Here is a 21,745-nt window from a genome sequence, read left to right as displayed (position 1 = left end):
TTCACTGATGACATAAACACATGTATAAAATCTGACAAAATCTACAAAAAGCAGGATATAAAAGCAATATAAATAAACCAATTATATTCTTTAATATTAGCAAATTGAAATTTTAAAATAACACAACAGTATCAAAAACATAAAATATCTTAGAATAAATCTGAAAAAAGATGTACAGTACTTGTACACTAAAAGTTATAAAACATTGCTAGGAGAATATGAAGAAGATGTAAATAAATGGAAGGACATACCTCGTTCATGAGCCAGATTACTCAATATTATTAAGATGTCAATTCTCTCCAAATACATCTACATTTACCACAATCTCAATCAAAATCTTAAAAGCAGGGTTTTTGGAGAGATTGCCAAGATGATTCCAAAATTCATATGAAAATGCAAAGGACCTAGAATGCAAACTCTGAAAAAGAAAAAGAATACTTAGAGAGCTAAGCGACCTGACTTCAAGACTTGTTATAAAGCTACAATAACCAAGAAAGTGTGCTGTCACTGTCAATGTACACAAATAGATCAAAAGAACAGAACAGAAAGTCCAGAATAGGCCCACACATATATGGGAAGCAGATTTTTTACAAAGGTGCAAAGGCAACCTGATGCAGACAGAATAATCTTTTCAACGCATGGGGCTGGAACAATTTTTTAAAAGAACTTTGATACATACTTTGTACTATATACAAATATTAGCTTAATTTAATATATATCATATATTAAATTTAAAACCTAAAACTTTAACACTTCTTAAAAGAAAACATAAGAGAAAATCCTTGTGACTTCAATTTAGGCAAATATTTCTTAGATGAAATTCCAAATGCATGATCTATACAAGAAAAATTTGACAAACTGGAGTTCATCAAAACTAAAATCATTTAGTCTACAAAAGACACTGTTAGGAAAATGAAAAGATAAGCCCCAGGCTGGGATATCTGCAAAAGACTTCTATCCAAAATACATAAAGAATTCTCAAAACTAAGCAATAAGGAAACCACCAACCCATGTTAAAAAAAAAATTGAGCAAAAGATTTTCTTAGACTTTTCACTAAAGACAATATACAGGTGGCAATAAAGCACACCAAAAGAATCACATCACTAGTCATTAAGAAAATGCAAGTTAAAACCACAATAATATATCACTATACACCTATAAAAGTGGCTAAAATTCAAAAGACTAACTATTGCAAGTATTACCTAGGATGTGGTAGGAATGGAACTCTCAAATACCATTGGTGGGAATATAAAATGGTACAGCTGCTTTATTAAACAGTTTTGTGGTTACTTAAAAAGTTAAATAGGCTGTGTGTGGTGTCTCATGCCTGCAATCCCAGCACTTTGGGAGGCCAAGGCGGGTAGACCATTTGAGGTCAGGAGTTCAAGACTGGCCTGGCCAACATGGTGAAACCCGTCTCTACTAAAAATACAAAAATTAGCTGGGCGTGGTGGTGGGCGTCTATAATCCCAGCTACTTGGGAGGCTGAGGCAGGAGAATCCTTTGCACCCGGAGGCGGAGACTGCAGTGAGCCAAGATTGCGCCATTGCACTCCAGCCTGGGCAACAAGAGTGAAACTCTGTCTTAAAAAAAAAAAAAAAGAAAAAAAGGTTAAATATACCAACCCTCTGACCCAGACACACCTACCGTATGATCCAGGCATTCTACTCCTCGATGTTTACCCAAGAGAAAAGGAAAGCACATGCGCATACAATGACTTATACAGAAATGGCCAAAGCAACCTCACTTGTAATAGCCCAAAACTGGAAACAACCTAAATATCCATCAACAGGCATCTGGATAAACAAATTATGATATATCCGTATGATGAACTACTACTCAGCAATAAAAATGAATAAACTATTGATACGTGCAGCAACATGGATGAATTCCAAAATAATTGTGGTGAAAGAAGCCACAAAACTGAGGACATCCTGTATGGTTCCACTTTTATAAGCTCTGGAAAATGACAGGAAGCAGATCAGTGGTTGCCAGGGAAGGCCAGGGGGTGGGGTGGGGGGACAGATTACAGAGGGGCATGAGGAAACTTCTGCGGTTGATGGATATGTCCATTATCTTGATTATGGTGATGGTTTGCACACACGAGTCAAACTTTATCAAACTGTACATTTTTAAAAAAACTCCGCTGAAACATAGTTTCTCTTCCAACTATCAGATTGGCAAGGATCGACAAGTTTGATAACACTCCCTGTTGATGTGGATATGGGCAGATAAGCACTCTCGTACGTTGCTGGTGGGAGTGTAAACTTCTGTGGAAAGTGATTTACCAATATCTGTCTAAAGTACAAAAACACCCACCCTTATGAGAAATTACCAAATGGTTATAATGTACCCTATACGGTGATGGTTACACTAAAATCCCAGACTTTACCACTACGCAATATATCCACATAACAACACGGCACTCGTACCCCTAAATCTATAAACATAAACACAATTTTAATAGAGATGGCACAAGAAAAAAATGTTTGTAACATGTGAGAAGCAGAGGAAATAGTTTTGTTTTTTGTTTTTTTTTTTTGAGATGGAGTCTCGCTCTGTCGCCCAGGCTGGAGTGCAGTGACGCGATCTCGGCTCACTGCAAGCTCCGCCTCCCGGGTTCCCGCCATTCTCCTGCCTCAGCCTCCCGAGTAGCTAAGACTGCAGGCGCCCGCCACCTCGCCCGGCTAATTTCTTATATTTTTAGTAGAGACGGGGTTTCACCGTGTTAGCCAGGATGGTCTTGATCTCCTGACCTCCTGATCCGCCCGCCTCGGCCTTCCAAAGTGCTGGGATTACAGGCTTGAGCCACCGCGCCCAGCCTGGAAAGAGCTTTAATTTATGATAAACGTACAAATCTTTAAGAAAAAACAAAGACACTGATGGAAAAATTGCTAAGAAACACAAGCAACTAACAAACACACAGGGAAATACAACATAAAATAAAGTATTTAAATATTTAATATTACTGATGCTAAAAAATGAAAATTGAAACAACCAGATTTTTTCTTCTATCAAATTGCAAAGATTAAAATCCGTAGAGAGGCCAGGCACAGTGGCTCACGCCTGTAATCCCAGCACTTTCAGAGGTCGACGCAGGTAGATCACCTGAAGTCACGAGTTTGAAACTAGCCTGGCCAACATGGCGAAACCCTGTCTCTATTGAAAATACAAAAATTAGCTGGGCGTGGTGGCGGACGCCTATAATCCCAGCTACTTGGGAGGCTGAGGCACAAGAATCCCTTGAACCAGGAGGCAGAAGTTGCAGTGAGCTGAGATCGTGCCACTGCACCCTCCAGACTGGGCAACAGAGCGAGACTCTGTCTCAAAAAAAAAAAAAAAAAAATACGTACAGAAAAAAAAAAACACCCACCCTTATACCCAGAAGTTTTACACCCAGAAGTTCTAGGAATTTATCTACAAAGAGATATTCATGTATGTGAAATGACATAAGGTTATTCAATGCAACCTTGTTTATAGTGGCAAATGTTCATCAATAGCTACTAAATAACCGATGGTATAACCATACAGTGGTATCCCGCCCAGACACACAGAATGGGAAGCTGTTTATGTGCTCACAGGAAAAGGTGAGTGAAAAAGGCAAGTTCCAATACAGGCTGTAAAATATGCTTCCATTTGTGTACAAAAAAGTAAAAAAGATTATATATACTCATTTCCATGCCACTTACACAAAACTTATTTCAGGAAGGATACACAAAAAACTAGCATTCTTGAGAGGTTTTGGGTGGCTGGGCTACGGCAGTGGTACGAAAACTTTATAATGTATGTATAACCTTCATGCTTTCTGAACCTATTAACCATGTAGGTATATTACTATTCAATCAATAAGTATAAATAAAAATTAAAGATAGGGCCAGGTGTGGTGGCTCACGCCTGTAATCCCAGCACTTTAGGAGGCCGAGGTGGGCGGATCACGAGGTCAGGAGATTGAGACCATCCTGGCTAACACGGTGAAAGCCCATCTCTACTAAAATACAAAAAGTTAGCCGAGCATGGTGGCAGATGCCTGTGGTCCAGCTACTCGGGAGGTTGAGGCAGGAGAATAGCTTGAACCAGGGAGGCAGAGTTTGTAGTGAGCCAAGATCACGCCACTGCACTCCAGCCTGGGCAACAGACAGAGACTCCGTCTCAAAAAAAAAAAAAAATTAAAGATAGGTGAGAAATAAAGTAAGTGAAGATGATCTACACACATATACATACATGTACACATGTGGATAGAATGCCAAGACATATTGCTAAATGACCACAAAGAAATCAAACTGCCAAACACTGCAGTAGTATGATCCCACTGGTGTAAAAATAAATGATAATAATAAAACACTGGTCTATATCAATAGAGAAATGGAGACACAGGCATACTCATTATCAGCCGTTCTCTCTAGTGGGGGTCGTGCTCACTCAACACTATACATTTCTGCAGGTTTAACCTTTTGTATCTTTATTACGTTTGCATCAGAAAGAAACTGGCTTCATGGGCCGCCTTCCCCTGGGTAGTTACATTTTTAATCACTTGCCCAGAAATATGAATAAAGAGCCTTAAACATGATCTCACCTTTGATCAAGAATTCTACCTCTGGAAATGTATTCAAAGAATGTGGTCAGAGACATATCTGTGGGAAAACATGCACACTAATACAGTGTGAAGATTGCAAAACAATATGTGTGCTACGATCCCATGAGTCCAGAAGGTATTCATAAACATAAATAGAGAAAGGCCCAGAAGGAACTCACCAAGATGCTAGGGCATTACCCATAGAGAACACCAACATGGGCCTGGAGTCCAGAATGCCTTCTTTTCCTCTTTTCAAGAATTTTCTCATAATTATTTTATAAAGGATCTGCTTTTATTTAAAAGAGAAAGTTATGCACACTAATAATCTCAGAGTATTTATATATAAGCGTGTTTGGAGAATAATTACTCATGATAAAGAAAAATTGGCTTTTATGTCCAAAATAGAGTAATCATTTTGTCAGGGCTACGACAAATGCTTATCAAAAAGTATTAAGTAAAAAGTACGAGATGCAAAACTGTAAACCATACAATCTAAAATCTGTAAAGTTTGGGGGGAAGGGGAGAACGGTGGAAAGGATAAATATTCACAGGAAAAAAAGACTAGAATTAAACAGGCCCAAAAGATAAAACAGAAAAAAAAATCTAGAAGAACAAATGTTATTTTAATATTTGGGCCATCATGATCCCTAAGTTGGGGTAAAGATGGGAAAAGGCCAATTTTGGGCAAGGGATCCTTCCGGGGCCCTTTCCAGCTGTCCTGTCCTTCAGAATTCACATTGAGTAGCTGCAGGGGGCTGGCCCTGTGGAAGCCACACAGTCAGTACCCTCAGGAGGCCACGTGTACCTTTTCCAACCGGCAACAGTCTCCACAGCTGGAGCAGAGTTGGGGGCCACCATCCTGGCTTCCGGAGGGATCTGGCTGGAAGGCCCACTTTGGAGAGGCCTCTGCAGAGCAAGGTAGAGGCAGGCGGTACCGGGGCATCCCCCTGGGGCCCAGTGCAGCCTCCAGCAGCATGAAGGTGGAAAGGTAAAATGCTGTACCAGGCACATCTTAGAAGTGCTCCCTGGTAAACATCGGACCCCTTTCCTGGCCACAGAAAAGAGCACAGAAGTATCCAAGTTCTGGGAAGGGCAGACTCTGCTCCCTGCCAGGATGTCTTTCGTTGTTAAGGCCCAGCAAGATGGGAACTATGGTGTAAACCAGCAGCGCGTGCTAAATGAGAATGAGGACTTTGCCTAACGAGAGCCCAAATGAGTCAGTAGAGTGGTAGCTGCCAAATATATCGTGCCCACACAGACTGCCTTTTTAAGAATAACAACCAAGATTTATTGTGTGCTTACTATGCGCCAGGTAATTGTCTCATACTAACTCTTTTACCTCTAACCCTTTGAGATGGGTCTTAGAGTTATCCTCATTTTACAGATGAGAAAATGGCAGGCCAGAGCTGGATTTGCAGTCTATCTCCAGTGCCTGCTCTGAGCCCCTTGCTCCACAGAATCTTCCCTGATGCACCTGTCCCTTCCCAATGGCCATGCCACAGCTGGACAGTCCCCCTCGGGGGAGCACTGGCTCTGGGGCCAAACTGATGCCCTGCTGGCTTATGTGGAAGTGCAGCACCCAAACGTGCCCCCAAAAGGGGGTGGTGAGCTAGCCTGGGAAAGAGCTAGCCTCAGCCCTCCCTCAGAGAGCTGCGGACTCAGAAGGAACGAGTGGACATCCTCCTGGAGTGGGAGGGGCTGAGGCTCACGACAGGGACACGAGGGGCCACCCAGGCAGAGGATGTCTCTGCTGAGACAAAGCCTGCGCCCTGCCCTCCCCTCAGAGGATGAGGCAGAGCCTCATGTCCCTGTGGATATCCTGGTGGATGAGAAACAGACCCCAGGGAGGAGAGGGAGCTGTGACGTTGATGTTCTATCTTTGGGACTTAGAGCAACTCCAATAAAACCACAAAGTCTCAGTGGCATCTGTAAAATGCTAGTGATAATACTGACTGCATCAGGCTGTCACCACTGCATGACACATGTCCTATACCTAGCGGTGGCGGCTGATGCGGCACTTGGTCTCCAAGGCCCCCCTCTTGAGATGATGCAACAGCATTTAAAGACATGTGCACTTCCCGAGGGACTACTAAGGTCAGGGGCTGCTGCCTTATTCAAGTACATCAGTGAGATGACTGTCAATGAGTCTAAAAACTCCAAATACAACCCTCTGTAATCACGAACAGAACAATTATGATCCCAGGCTCTGACTGTCATAGCTTACAGAGTCCTAGAAAAGATCTGTCCTGAGAAATGAACAAGTGGAGACCCAGAGAGGCACAATGGCCTGCCGCCTGAGGTCTCATGTTAACTCACAGGCAAAGCCAGCCTGGAACTCTGCTTATCTCACCAACTTTCCAATTCCTCATCCACCAAAACATCCTGCCTCCTACCTAAGATCTCTCCAAAGGGCATAAGAGTATTGTACAAAGAGATTATGTGTGGGGTCCAAATGAACTATACCACATGCTTAGATTTTTTTTTTTAAATACAGCTCTACTATATTAAAACTAATCACTAATTAACAATTGTGCTTGCTTTCTCAAACCAAGGAGGTCAATCTGGAGACTACCTGGTTAACTTATATTTTTTTAAGAGAGATGTCAAAGAAAATGGGAAAATGCCATTTTCTTCCCTTGAAACATTTCCCAAAATTCATTTATAAACAAACACGTGTTAAGCACAAATAAACAGACAATGGCAAGGCAGTATTAATGAGTGTTATAAGCAAGGGAAATCCCAGAGACAAGTGAGAGCCTAGGGCTGTGGTAGGAAATACTTTACAGAGGACATGACCCTTGGCTTCATGGATGGGGAGGAAGGGTACACCAAAGACCAACAGCAAAGGCCTTTAAAATCCTTGCAGTCAATGAATGTATGATGGATGGATGGGTGGAAGGATGGATGGATGGATGGATGGGTAGATGGATGGATGAATGGGTGGATGGATAGTTGGATGATGATGGATTGAGGATGGATGGATGGATGGATGGATGGATGGATGGATGGAGAATGCAAGATCACTATAATCTTAATCTCAGCCTATAATCTTGACTGGGGATCATAGTAGAGAGCATTCAGAGAACCACCACCCACCAGACAGAAAGATATAACTTTAGAAACTGAGCCCAAACCCAAGATGGGGAGAATGAGAAGGCAAAGCTGATGATCAATCTCATTGCTGCACATCAGGATCCCAAATGTTCCAGCCTCGGAAAGAACCTGGGCCTCTGCACATTTATGTCCCATGACCTGAAGCTAAACCATGGATAGGCAGAGGAGTCATCCGGGGGGACCACAAAGCCACCCCTTGGAGGCAACCCCACGCTGACTCTCCCACATACCAGAGGCTCCAGAAATGCCACACCCTGTCCAGCACTTGCCCTATGAGGTCCTCTGCCCAGACTGCCCTTCCTTCCCCAACCCCTCTGCTGGCAAAGTCCTCCTCCTGGAAGACCCAGTCTGGCCCTCTCTTGGAGGAAGCCTTCCAAACTGCTCAGGCAAACTGGTTAATTAAAAGAGCCACTACTCAAGGCCTTCACTCTGGGGCTTTTCATTATACTGACAGGACTTTGCATTCTCTGACTAGTAGCTGCAAGCATAGCTCAACACAAAATTCATTGTGAAGTGGAAATTTGTCAGCCTGGAGCCAGGAAAACAGACCTATCCAGGGTCTTGGGGAAAAGAGTTTGGGGCAATTCCTGCTCCTGGCCAATATTCCCATGATGCCTTTCCAGATCATGCCTTTCCTAAAGTAGGCTCCGTCCTAGGCAAGGGGGATAAGGAGGAATACGCACATTTGAGAAACCTGCTGGGATTTCGGAGACTGCCGGCTCCGTAACCAAGTTAGCAAGGTGTGCCTACAGCCGTGAGCTTAATAAGTGCCGGGCACAAAACAGATGTTGCAGTAAGTACTGGCTGATTGACTGATGGATTACACAAGGAATTCCTCTTGATGGCACCTGCCACACTGTTTCAAATTCAAGGCACAGAAAAGGTTTAAGATTTCCAGCCTGGTGTGAGAACTAGGTTTGAATAAAGTACTGCTGCCTGCTTTGACAGCCCCACTGTCGGAGTCCCTGGGAAGCCCCAGTGGCTGAGTCCTGTTGTGTCAATAGGGGAGGGGTCCCCTATGATGTGCCCCCACTCAGGGTTTCTGGGGAGCAGCACTGCTGACATTTGGGCTGAAAATTCTTTGTCGTGGGCTGCCTTGTGGTTCTACCCACTAAATACCAATAGCATTCCCCTTGTTGTGACAACCAAAAATGTCTCCAGACAGGTCAAATGCCCCCTGGAGACACTGCCCAGTTGAGAAATCAGTGCTATAGCCCTTGTTTGAGGCAAACCAGCTGCTCCCAGGGCAGCCCTCAGGAGCCAACTCTGGGAGAGGGTCCTGGCTTGGGGGCCAGCAAACCTGCCTCCGCTCAGAGCTCTGCCCCTACTGCCCAGGTGAACATGGAGATTCGCCAGTGTCTCTGAGGCCCTGCTTACCCATCTGCAAATTGAGGCCCTATTTTGCAAGTGGCTTGTGTGTGTCTGAGCATGGAGAAGGCACAAAATAATTGTCTTACATTGATTTGTGCATAGCTGTTCTGAAAACCTCTAGCTAGCACCTCCCATCTCTTCCCCAAAGCTAGGTACATACTGCTGGAACTCCATTAACGCCTAACAAGGGCCTGAAAAACAGCTGTCCAAATATTCTAGCTAAGTTATTCCACTTTTGGGAATCTATTTAAGGAAATAGAATTTCAGGTAAACATTCAGACACAAGGATGTCTATCCCAGTATTATCTATAATAACAAAAACTAGGAACAGTCTAAATGCCCAACGGTATAAGGATGATAAAATAAAATACGAGAGAGGCAGACAAAGGGATATTATGTAGCCAATAAAAATCACACTAATAAAATTATTAATAACATGAGAGATCTCCATGATATAATGTTAAATAAATAAGGAGTTACAAGACTGTATTAATGTAACCTCAATTTTGTAAGAAAGAATAGAGCAAAAAAAATTTTATATTAAAAAATAGAGACTAGCAGGAAATTTAACCAAATTTCCCTTTTCTGCTTCTCCTTATTTTACATTTTCAGTAAAAAGGCATGTCTTAGTTTTAAGATCTTGGGGGGCAAATAATGTTTTGCTGCTTTTTTTAGTATTTTTACATCAGGAGAAAGAGGTTTGCTTGAATCCAAGTGCTAAACCAGAGTCCAGACCTTGAATACAGAGACCAGAGCCCAGCAAAGAGATAGATCTTCAAACTTAAATAAAGGAAAACCCAAGAAAACAGAAGCAGAAGAAAGAGAGACAGGCATGGCTCTGGGCCACTGGGAAAACCAGAGGCACCCACAGGGGAGGAGGGTTGGCCGGGGAGCGGAGAGACCCAGGCCTCTCTTAGGCCTTCTACTTTCTGGCTGGGCAGGTGGCTGGGCAGCTTCTGGGGGGGTACAGCTCGAGGTGGACACAGGTGCTCCACAAGGCTGCCTTACTGATGCCCACGGCCAGGCACTGGTCTGGGAGCTTCGCTTCTCACTGCTACAATCACTGTAAGCATAAGAACAGGCCTTCCACCACCAGGGCAGGCTTGGGACCCAGAAGCCCAGCCAACCCAGGCTTCCAAAGGAGCTATCAGTCTTTTGTAAGCTGAGCCCTGCTCCAGCTTTTCCTGACCACCCATGCAAGGTGGCCCCTTGAAGACGGAGAGAGATGGCACTGAAGAAGCAACGCACTGGATCATGGGGCCTCCGCTGCTCTTGGTAAAACAGCTGGGCTGGGCACCAGGTCCTACGGGCCCAGGGGCTGAGGGTTGCACCTGCAGAAGGATGCGACACCCAGGTCTTGCACACCAGAGACCCAGAGGAGATGGAAATGGCACCAGCCCACATCCCACCTCCCTTCTCACGGGGCCCCCAGTGCCAGCAAGAGCCTGCAATCTACTGTACATATCTGCCTGCGCAGAAGAACTGCAAAAATGTGGACAGAAGGAATCCTGAGCCTCTTCAGACCAGCAAATCCCACCACATGGCCACCAGGTGAACCAGCTGCAGGGTGGATGAGGACCCACCCACATCACAATTTCAAATGTTTCCAATGTGTTCTTCCATGCACTCTTGAAGTCCTGGCCCAGGTGCACTTGTAACATTAGCATCAAGCAAATGAAGTCTGCAGTGCATAACTGTATGAATCAAAGCCCCAGAAGCCACCCCACATGGTCACAGCTGCGGGTGTGGAAGAGCCCAGGTCTCCAAGGCCTGCAGGACAGTAGTGAAAGGAAAAGTCTGTTCCTAGGCCCCTAATCTTGAGTGAGGGCTCTGCTCACCCTCAGGGCAGGCTCCTTCCAGCTCCCAGGCCTGACGCCACCACACAGCATCCTCTTCTGCAACTTCACCCCTATTGGACAATCTGTCTCCTTCCTACTTTTCTTAGGGACCATAAAGGTGTCCACAAGGTAGGCCCTTCAACCAAACCTAAGTGTGGGTCAAACTTCCAAAAGACCTACTCAAACTGTCCAATGCCAAATTGGTCCCACTTCAGCCACAAAGCATCCTGATGGCGCTGCAGTTCCTTACATGGAAAAAGAAAGAAGGCATCCCAGGGACACTTGGGACAGAACCTACAGCACATAAACCAACATGTTAACTTAATATACTCTCTTGTTTCTCTTGGGGGCCAGTAAAAGCAAGTAACCACCAGAGCCACCTTATAGTCTCAGCTACTGTCCTGTGAAAGAGAGACCCTGCTCTAGAGCCTACTTCTAAGAGCTGTTTTGGAGCAGAAGCACCTCTGTTTTCAGCTAGTTTCCTTGCTGCAACAGCTGTCCAGGCAGCTGCAAGTGCTGCAATTGGCTGAAAATCCATTCCTGGACTGTCCCAGATCTGAGGGACATCATAGTAAAAAGACATTATTCCTCATCACCCCACCCTAAAAATCCTGGATAAAATGCAGATTCCTGGACCCACTCTGCAGGAATTCTCATTCAATGGGTTCTCCCTGGGGAACCTAAGATTCTGCAATATTTAACAAGCTTCCCACCTGAATCCCATCCAGGAGGCCCATGAACCCCACCTAGAGACCTTTGCAGCCTTATTCTCAGATGTGCCTCTTAATTTCTTGTTCTTGGGTACAAGCACATTTTAGGAGAAGAAAAAAATCTAATTCTAAAGGAATCTGGTAGTTAAAGTTTTAGCCATATAAATGTCTATCAGCATAAATATACATGTCGCACATCCCTCATTCACACTGAACAGCAGGAAGGGTAATCTAACATACTATACTGTGTATGTATATTACTATATTATGTACCACATCTTCGGTAGATGAATGTACCTGAATTACATTCAAACTCTACAATCCTGTTCCAACTATTGATTCACATACCTGAAAAGTATGGAAGTAACTGAGTAGCTACTGAGTCCAATTTTTCTTTCAGTACATAAACAAGGCAACATATGCATTCTCTCAAGCCCAAGAGCACCAGAGATGTCCCCTCACCTTGATCTCCACAGACAGCGAGGGCCAGCCCTAAATATACTGTCACTGCCTGGACACACACAATGTATCATGACAGTACAACCCACAACTGTCTGCAGAAACGTCTGAGTGATGTGCCTTCAACCTGTCATCAGACTGCAACAACCTCAATTTTTTGAGAAGTGAAGTCAAAACTCCACCCTTATCATCTTCAGAGATCCAAGACAAATTTATGTGTCAGCCCTTCCTTCACTGATCTTCAGCCTCGAGGAAAGTCTGAAAAGACCATCACAGGCTTCCGCTCTCTACCAATGTCCCCAAGGCCACTCCCATTTACACTGACCCTGTGACCACATCCCAGAGGTACCTGAGCACAGCGGCTGGCTAAGAAGAGTGGCCAGCAAGGAGAGGCAGGACATATTCCTTGACAGGCACCCAACTCTCCCCAGGGGGTACCCAAGACCTTCCCTTTCTACAGACTCTGATCTTCCCACCCTACCCGCTGTCTTGACTCTTAGAGACGGCTGTCCAGTGGGCAGGGTGTGCTAGCTCAGAGGGTTTTGAAGCTGGGAGGACCTGAGAGATGACATCTACCAAGCCCCGCCCCCTTCCCAGAGATAGGCGAAGCAACTTGCACAGGGTCACCCAGCTATTGAGTGACTGGGTCTCCCAGTCCCTGGGGATAACTCCAAGGGGTTCGGGCTAATTATCTTTATAGTGCAGCCATCCATCACTCTTGTGCTCTTCCTTAGCTTCTTCCAGAGGAAAACAGCCGGGAAGGATGGTATATATAAGAAAGTTTTCCTAACAGTTATCTGGGTAGTCCTCTGGCCCAACTTTCTACACCAGGGTCACCTTCATAGGCCGGTATTTAATGACTGGCTCTTAAGATGATTTCTTTTTTTATTTTTATTTTTTTGTAGAGACAGGGTATCGCTATGTTGCCCAGGCTGGCCTCGAACTCCTGGCCTCCAGCAATCCTCCCACCTCAGCCTCCCAAAATCCTGGAATTACAGTGTTAAGATGGTCTTAACTAGCAAAGGACAAAGGACAAAGAAGCAGGAAGGGGAGGGGGGAGGCGGCACATCAGAGCCCTTTACCCTTCTCTACCTGGCAGTTACAGTTATTCTTCAAGACAAATTCAAATGGGAAGACTTCCTTGGTCCCCAAAGCAGAGAGAGTTCAGTCCCACTGGATATGGTACATTGATGGTCACGATGGAATTATGTAAATGCATTTGTGTCCTCGCCCAGACAAAACTTGGTAAGTCTTCTTTCCCCTGCTCCTTAGGCCACTTGGTATGGTGAGCTGCAGATTCCCAGAGAATCAACAAATTAAGAGCTATTTTCTGGTCATCAAGGGTTGCTGCACTGCAAATATTTGCATACTAATCTCCCCATCTGAGGTTTAAAAATATGGACTTGCTTTTTTTAACTCCAACATAATGAATGAGTTTAAATATTAGAAGTTGAAATTATTAAGTAAATCATTTCACCTGCACAGCTTCTATTTGCATAACATTAATTCATGATGGCAGCTAAAACAAATTCATCACATTCTATATATTAGAAGCTGATTTATGTAGGAATTGAAAAGAAATCATGAGCTCAAAATTATGTTGACATGATGTACGTGCTCAATGGAGAAAGATTTTTCTCTTTCCCTCTTTCCTTTTTTTTTTTTTTTTTTTAAAGTCATCCTAACAACTGAATTATGGTGAGATGGAAAAGGATTTGAGGAGAGAAAGGACTGGCACCTCGGAAAATGAATAATGCTACGGCCTCACGTGTGTGGCGGGCTCTAGGCGTGCGTACACACACACTCCAGTTATTAATGTCAAGTATGCCAAAGATACGCTGGAAAATCATTACCATTCATCGCCACTAACCGCCATTAAATTTCAATCAATTCAACTTAGCACAAGTGTACTTGAGCGGCCCTTACAGTTCCTTATAAATGTGGCTCAAAAGTCTGGCTGACTTACTGCATTGTCCAGCACACAAAGAAGCATTGCTAAGCGTCTGCTGAAGGGGCTATCTTGGACCCAGGGATGCTCTTTTAACATCAGGCATTCAAAGATCTATTTTCTGAGCGCTAAGAGGTTTCGAATCCCTTCAGGTCAAGACGAATGGAAGAGAGGACCACCCTTCCTTTCCTGTCGCCGGGAGTGGACAAGGGCAGAAGGCGGCCTTAGTGATTACTGTCTGCAGATGCCTTACAGAAAAAGTTTCAGACGCCACCAAAAGTTTGGTCACGGGGCCTCTCTCTTCCCGGCTCCCGTGGAGTGCTCTCATTCACTTCGCCAGCTGTAAAGGCAACTGGAAGCCCCTCCTGGGGAAGCGGGCAAGAGGGCAGGCCAATGGGAAATGGGGTCGAGGAAGACCCGGGGCGCCCCTCGGAACCCGCGCCCTTCCCGGGTGGGAGCCGCTCGCGCGCTCCGGGCGCGGCCGTGGGGACCTGGCCCGTTGGCTTTCTTCCCGACTCGCCACGAGCAGAGTCCGGCCTCCCGCCACTCGCCGGCGGCGGCCGGTGTGCGGCTGCGACAATGTGGCCATTGTTTGGGAGCTGCAAACCAGGCCGGCGCGCAGGTGGGAGGGCCGCAGCCGCGGGCCCGGGGCGCTCGGGGCACGGAATGTCCCCCGGCCGCGGCACGGTCGGCGCCGCTCGGACACGCGGCCTCGCCAGCCAGCGCTCCGCGTGGCGGAAACGCCGGCGCGGAGGGAGGGGAAGGTCCAGACGGCGGGGGCGGGGAGGGGGCGGAGGGAACGGGAGGGAAAGATGGGAAAAGATGAGAAAAGACAGAAAAGAGAGGGAGAGACAAGGCGGAGGAAACGGAGGAGGGGGAAACGGAGGGAAAGAGAAGAAAGGAGAAGGGGAGAGAGAACGCAGAGGGAGAGAAAGGAGAGACCCAGAGAGAAGAGGGGGTGGGGGCAGGACAGAAGAGAGAGAAAGGGGAAGGAGAAAGAAAAAGACAGAAAGAAAGGACGGATAGCTGAAGGGAGAGGAAGAGAGCCAAAGGAGGGGGACAGGCGGACATGTGTACAATAGAGGTGCACCACAAGCTGCCCAGGAAACCTCTGGGAAGAGCAAGAGTTCACCCCGTTTCCTAGAGGGAATGGCTCCAAACCCAGCCGAGTCAGCAAAGCGTAATCACATCAGGGGCTTTGCTTAATTACAGGTTTGAGCTGGGTCTGGAGGAAGGGAGATACTTAACTGTGTCCCAGGGAAGGCCCAGCACTCAAATGGTTTGTAAGTCTGGGAAATACAAACAACACCCCCCGCCCCACCTCCCCCAAGCCCACTGAGCCAGGACCCAGGAGGACATGGCGGGTAAGGGCTGCGGCGTGGTTGCATACAGGCTCAACCGGCACAGCCATCGCGGACAAGCTTTCAGAGTTCACTTGGGACAGGAGTGCAGGGCTGCGCCCGTGCTGCTCAGCCTGGAGGCCACAGGCCTGTGGAGTCCCCGCCTCAGCCTGCAGCCGGGCCACCCTCCCTCCTCCCTCTAGCTGCCTGCAGGAGGCCTGGGGCCCTCGGCTGCCCAAAGAGGGAATCAATCCCAATCCCGTGCTAATGAATAAAAAGTCCCCTTTATTTCACTGCTGTTTTTGGTTCATTAAATTTTCCACAGATTTGTAGAGAAGAAAACATAATCAATAAACCTTGACAAAAGTGAACGTGTGAAAAAGGCCAGAGAATGGAAAAGCGAGATAAAAGTGATATCCGATCACAGATTTCAGAGGCAGATGACGAGCTCGGGGCTGCAGAAGAATCTCAATGGACCATCACCCTTTTGCGGCTTTCCTTCCCTTTGCTGAACTCTTCATTCAAGACAATGGCAAACGCACTAAAACTTTTTTTCTTATGCTAATAGCTGAAACCCGGCACTCACAGTTAAAACACACTTTCCAGCAACCTGTTTTTTTTTTTTAAACAACACACATGTGCAAGCACACACACAAAACATTATTCAATTTAAACCCAAATCCCCAAAACAGTTTAATAAGTACTCTTTGGTCACATCTTAAATGAGTTACTTTCCCCCATGTGTATGTTTTTTAAGAAACCAGAAACAACACAAACAGGATTATTGAGAATTACTGTGCTGATGAAAGAATTGGGGGAAAATAAGATATTAAATGCACAGAAAGTATACCGTTATCATCTGTGCTTTTTCCCAGGTTTTAAATACAGTTTTGTGGGTTAAGGATGCTTTTGTCAACCTCTAAACCTAAAAATAATAATCAATGATTTTTTTTTTAATTCTTGATATTCCACAGCAAACCCTCAAATTAATTTCAGAGAAAATGATTAATGTTGAATCCGGTGTTGTGTGTTTATTTGAAAACCAGAAAAGTGTTGAAGGTGCCACTCTTTTTCAAAGGACACTCTCAAACATCAATGTCGGATGACCCTTTCTCAAATCTGTTAAACAAGCCTGATGAAACAATTAGAGAGCAGTTTTTCCTCCCCGATTTCTTTAGAAGTGCAGGAGCAATTTCAGGAGCAACTGAAATCACTGTACATTCTGGTTGTTGGTACAATCACCTATTCTGCCTCTGAATTTTCTGGAATCTGAGAACACTGTTTCTCTCTTTGGCATTCTTCACGTGTTTCACTTGTCCATGCCTCTGACACTTAGTGAAAAGAAGAAAGGGGGGAAGTGCTCCCCCGGGTTCCTTTTCAAAGGGCCCTGGCCCAGCGGGAACAGCTGCAGCTGTCCACAGCGAGGTCCACCTGGCCTGGCTGCCCCTTGTCCACTAGGAAACAGGCTCTGGCCCAGGTAGAACCCCTTTCTCCTCCCCACAGCCTCCAAGAAGCAAGGCTGGTTTGCTCCACCTCCCTGCCGCAAGCGCCATGCAGATGAAAGGAAGCTGGGCTAAACACACTTTCCCCAGGAAAAGGCCAGCTGCCCTACCCAAAGAGTACACAAGGATGTAGGACTCTGATTCTAGGCTTTAACAAGCCAGCTGGGTGTGAGGGGGTCACACAAGCTTTCAAAGTGCACATGACAACCTCCTACTCCCATTTAAAGGGAACTGCTGGCATCTGTGGAGTGAAGTTTTCCCCTGGAGTACCCCCGGGGCAGGGGTGGGGGACAATGGAAGAAGGGTGTTTATTAGGCAAATATCCAATTTTGTCTGCCTGCCTGCTGAATCCCTGGTTTGCTAATCCAGCCCCAGGGGCTGCACTGTGTACAGGGCACTTGTGGGAGTACAAAAAGCGTGAAGTATTTGTGTATTTTTCAGTCTGCAGTGCAAACAAGCCAGCTACAGTACACAGCCCCCAAGACCCCCGCAGCCAGGCAATGAGCCACTGACCAGAAGCCCTGCGGCCCCCTCTTCTGACCAAGCAACTCAAAGGATTGACTCTGCATTCGGTGCTCTCTCCGCCAGTGGACCAGAGCATCCCTGGGAGAGTGAAGTGGCACTCCACTCCAAGGCTGCCTGGCCACAAGGGCCTCGCTAACTCCACACAAGCTTCAAGGAAGCCACGAGTCAAGAGTTCCCTTCAAGGCCGGAGCAGAATGAGTTTGGGAGCAGCCCGGAAGTCTCTGCTGAAGGAATCTGAACCCACTGCAAATTCAGTCAAATCGATTCCCACAGAGGATAAAACCATCTCTAGCAGTCTTACCTTGTTCCTCGGTGGCTTGGGAGGCTCTTTCTACTATCATTCTAATTCTTTCTACCTATAATTCTAATTCTCTCCAAGAGGCTTTGCAAATAGACTGTTCTGACCACAGTCTCTCACTCAGATGCTAGCCCAACTGAAGGCTGGTTCACCTGAGGGATACCTCCTGGGCAGCTGGGCTCTTTCAAATGCAGGATCTTCCCTGTGTTAGCTTAAATCCCCTAAAATCACGAAACAATTTCATGAAACTGGCATATTTCTCGAAGCAGAGGAGAAAATAAAACCACCCTAAATCTTACCAAATATAATTAACTTTAAAACTCATCAGACAAGCGACAACTTTCCATATGGCTGGGCTTGAGTGGAATTCGAATCCCAGGGAAAAACATCTCCACAATTTCCTGTAACCCTCAAGAGAGAAGCAGCAAGTCTAGGAAAACAAAAGCAAGAACGATGAAGAAAGAGGCACAAGAAGCATAGTCAAAAAGAAGAGAAGGCCCCTGATGGATCTGGATTCCACATTCTAGAATGACTGCCCCAGGACAGACCAGAAGCTGGGAAAAGCCTAAATAAAGAGCCTCCAAACTCAAAGCAGCCAGGCATAGCCAGGTTGCCCCCCGTCCCTGCGGAGTCAGGCCCAGGTAGCCACACCGTGAGCTTCCCCCTAAACGAGCAACTGCAAAGCCGTTCCCAGGCCCCAGGGAGGGCCTGCCCCCAGACACAGGGAAACCCAGCCAAGGGAACTCCCAGCAAGGTAAGGAAATGGGCGGAGAGAAAGCTGGCAGGTGAGGTGGCTGGAACAAACTGGTCTCATCAGGGAGGCCTGTGACAAACCCGCCTATTCCTCCGCTTTCCCCGCTGTATATTTTGGGTTTCACAGTTTATTTACTTTACTTTTTGGCACCGAGCCCCCTGAGCATGCCAATACAATATTTGTTTAAACACTATTTTATGCCGCTTGCGAGGGAAACGTTTACTTTCAAATTCTCCTACATCCCCCAGAGCCTCGTCTGCAAACAGCCTATGAGCGTTTTACAACTGCTCCCTTTATCTGAAGCTGTCGGGATTAAACCTTCACACGCCCGGCAAGGGCGGCGGAGAGGGGGCCCGGGACACCGCTGCGGCCACCGAGCTGCAAAGCCCGTGCCAGAGGTCGCGCACCGAGCGGGATGCCCGGGCTGGGGGACAGAGGGACGCCTACAAGACTCCCAGGGCGCGGGACCAGACAGTAGGGACAGGTCTACTTTTCCAGCTGGGATCAACTCTAGGAGCCACAGAACAATTACACAAAAGAGAAGGTAGTGGAAAGAGGCACCCTCGGGGGGGCTCGAGGTCCCCGAGAGCCTCAGCGACCGATCACCCAGGGTGAGGCGCACGGGCTCCATCCCCAGCTCCCCGCGCGGTAAAAGTCGGGTTTCCTAGGAAATGACAGCAGTTACCGCCGGGCTGAAAAGGCGCCGAGCTGGGTGGACTCCCAGCTCTCCAGCGCGGCGGGCGCGCTCACACTCACACACGCAAGCACACGCTCCCTCCCAGCTCCCCGCCCCCGTCCCGTCCGGGGAAAAGACTCCCCTCTCTAAACCCTTAATAGGATTGGCGCCCAACTCTCTCCGCGCCTCTCCCCATCCATCACATACAGATCAAGTTGCAGTAGTGGATTTTTCAAATTCCTCAGCAAATATACTTGTTGAGAGATTGTCGGGGGTGGGGGGAGACGATGAGTAGGGGGGCAGGGATGAAAGTGAGGTGGAAGGGGGAACCGGAGGACCCGGCAAAGGATTACGTGCGGATCCCTTTGGGAAGTCAAGCGGATCTCAGGGCCGAGGGCAGGAGAGGAGGAGAAGAGAGGCAAAGAGGGGGGGCCGAGGAGGAGAGCCCAGCAGAGGGGGAGGGGGCGGCCGGGCCGGGCGAGGGGGAGGAAGGATTGAGGAAGGAAGAAAGAAAGGCAGGGCTCCGGGAGCGCAGCGCGGAGAAGTGGAGTTCGAAGTTCTCAAGTGGCTGGCTGCAGCCCCTCCGCGCTCAGTACGCCCGCAGACACGCTCCCATGCCCACCTACGGCAGCTTCGGAGCATCCCAGCCTCCGATCCCACCCTCCACCCCCTGAAAAAACAGACCCCCGCCGGCGCGCGGAGGCCGGCTCGCTGTGCACCCCGAGAAGAGTGGTGCTCTCCCCCAGGTAGGGAGAGGGTGCAACATCGACCTCGGGCCACGAGCTCCAAGCCCCAGGACTCTCCTTACGTCCCCGCCCTGCTCGTCCAGAGCCCCAGGCGGGGTCGCGCCTACTAGCCTCTAGTCCCCCGAAGCCCAGTGCCCCGATCCCAAGGCCTAGGCGCCGGTACCCGGCCGAGGGACCCCCCGAGACGGCGCAGCATCCCAGTCGGCCCGCGCTTGGCCGAGGTGGGAGGCGCTTCGCCACGAAAAGCAAGCAAAAGAAGGCCAATGCAACTTTACCGAGGGAGACAAAAGTTTGCCTCTAGCACGCAGGTGGCCTCTCGGGCGCCGGGCGGTGGCTGTGGGCCCCCATCCCACCTTGGCTGGCGCGGCGACCCTCAGCTGGCTGCCTTGTGCCGGGGCTCCAGCCAGCCGGGGCGGGGCGGGCCAGGCAAGAGAGGGGACCGAGAGGCGGGCGGGCGCCGCGCAGCCCCTACCGCCGGCGAGCAGTCGGCTCCCCGAGGCTGCGGCGCGCCGCGCGGCCCAAGCTCTTTCCTCCGGCTCCTCCTGCGGCTCCTGGCCTTCCTCCGCGTTCGCAGTCGCAGCCGCCGCCGCCGCCCGCTCCTCCTCGAAGTCTCATTGATGGGAGTTTGAAAAAAAGTCCGCGGAGCCGTGCTGCCTCGGCTGGCAAGCGCCGGCACTCCTGCAATCCATCAGCGCCGCCGGACTGCGCAGCGCCCCCGCGCGCACGGTGCGGGCACACCCGGGCCCCACGAACCCGCCAGCCAGCCCGCCCGCTCCCTGCCGGGGGACGCAGGGGGACCCGAACGCCGCCGGGGCGGGGGGAGGGGAAAGGGGGAGCACAGGGACTCTCCCCACCCAGCACCAAGGAAAGAAAACGCACCTACAAGGAAAGTTCGAGAAAGGAACCAAAGGACGCGCCAATCTCCGACACTTTTTTTAGACGACTAGGTGGGGGGTTGGGGTTGTCGCTAACTCAAGTCAGATGAGCTCCGGAGCTGAGGGGCAAGGGCTGCTCTGTTTTCAATCTCTGAAATCCCCCCGCCCTCCCCACCTCCCACTTCCCTCCTCGGGGAGATGCCTGGGTCGCTGTTCCCAGGGCGCCCGCTTCTCTGGGCGCCGGCGCGGAAGCCGGGGACGCCAGAGAAGGGACGCGGGGGCTGGGTCCACGCGGACCCTCTTCCCGCGGGCAGCGAGCGCAGGTGCCGGGGGTCCTGAGGCGTCCCCCGCCGCCGCTAGCCGTCGTCGCCATCTGAGCACACGCTGGCGAGAAGCGAAGCAGCCTTCTAGGTTTGGTGCATGTGGCTTGCAGGGTGGGTTTTTGTTGTGTTGTGTGTTTTAGAGACTCCACTCGAGCCGCTGAAGCCAGATGGAAGTAATCAGAACCCAACAACAACAGAGAAAGAAGGAAGAAAAAACTCCTCATTGAATTTTCTAGCCAAAGTGTATATGGGGCTGTGTGTGAAAGAACTTGCTTAAGCAAACTCAGTGAGGAGCCCTGGGCCCTCAAGCCACACCACAGCCCGGAACTGGGCCGCCAGGCTTGGAGGAGCATTGGGGGCAGCTGGCTAAAGTGTCCTCCCCACACCCCCGGGCCTTCCACCCTCTCCAGGGCCCCTGGGCCTCACCCGAAGAGGGTCTTGGGGGGAATTTCTGGTTTTATTCTTCCTAACGTTTGTAGAACACTCTACCAAGTGCCAGGTGATGTTATATTTTCTTTGTATTATTGGACTTTCACAGCTCTGTAAGGAAGGTTCTCTTCTCGTCTTTTTACAGGTGGGAAGTCTGAGGCTTTAAAAAGTTAACTAACTAGTCTAAGGTCAGAGCACTCTGCCATCCTCCCAGAGCTTCGGGTGGTTGTACTGTAAGTTCAGTTAAATTTGCCCTGTTGGGC

At 48.4% G+C, this 21,745-nt stretch overlaps 1 protein-coding gene across 3 annotated transcripts in view; it reads right to left on the bottom strand.

The window, feature by feature from the left end:
* GLI2 (GLI family zinc finger 2) overlaps positions 1 to 20,569 on the bottom strand; it is a 257,123-nt gene extending 236,554 nt beyond the window's left edge. For all 3 annotated transcript variants that reach the window (XM_008972505.4, XM_008972506.5, XM_008972507.5), the window contains exon 1: positions 20,131 to 20,569. The gene's annotated coding sequence lies outside the window, so the exon portion shown is untranslated. The remainder of the gene's footprint in view (positions 1 to 20,130) is intronic.
* Positions 20,570 to 21,745: the final 1,176 nt, after the last annotated feature.

This window comes from Pan paniscus, chromosome 13 (assembly GCF_029289425.2).
Source record: "Pan paniscus chromosome 13, NHGRI_mPanPan1-v2.0_pri, whole genome shotgun sequence".
Classification (NCBI taxonomy): Eukaryota; Metazoa; Chordata; class Mammalia; order Primates; family Hominidae; genus Pan; species Pan paniscus.
Note: the sequence above shows the minus strand (reverse complement) of the source record. Positions and strands in the feature narration are given on the sequence as shown.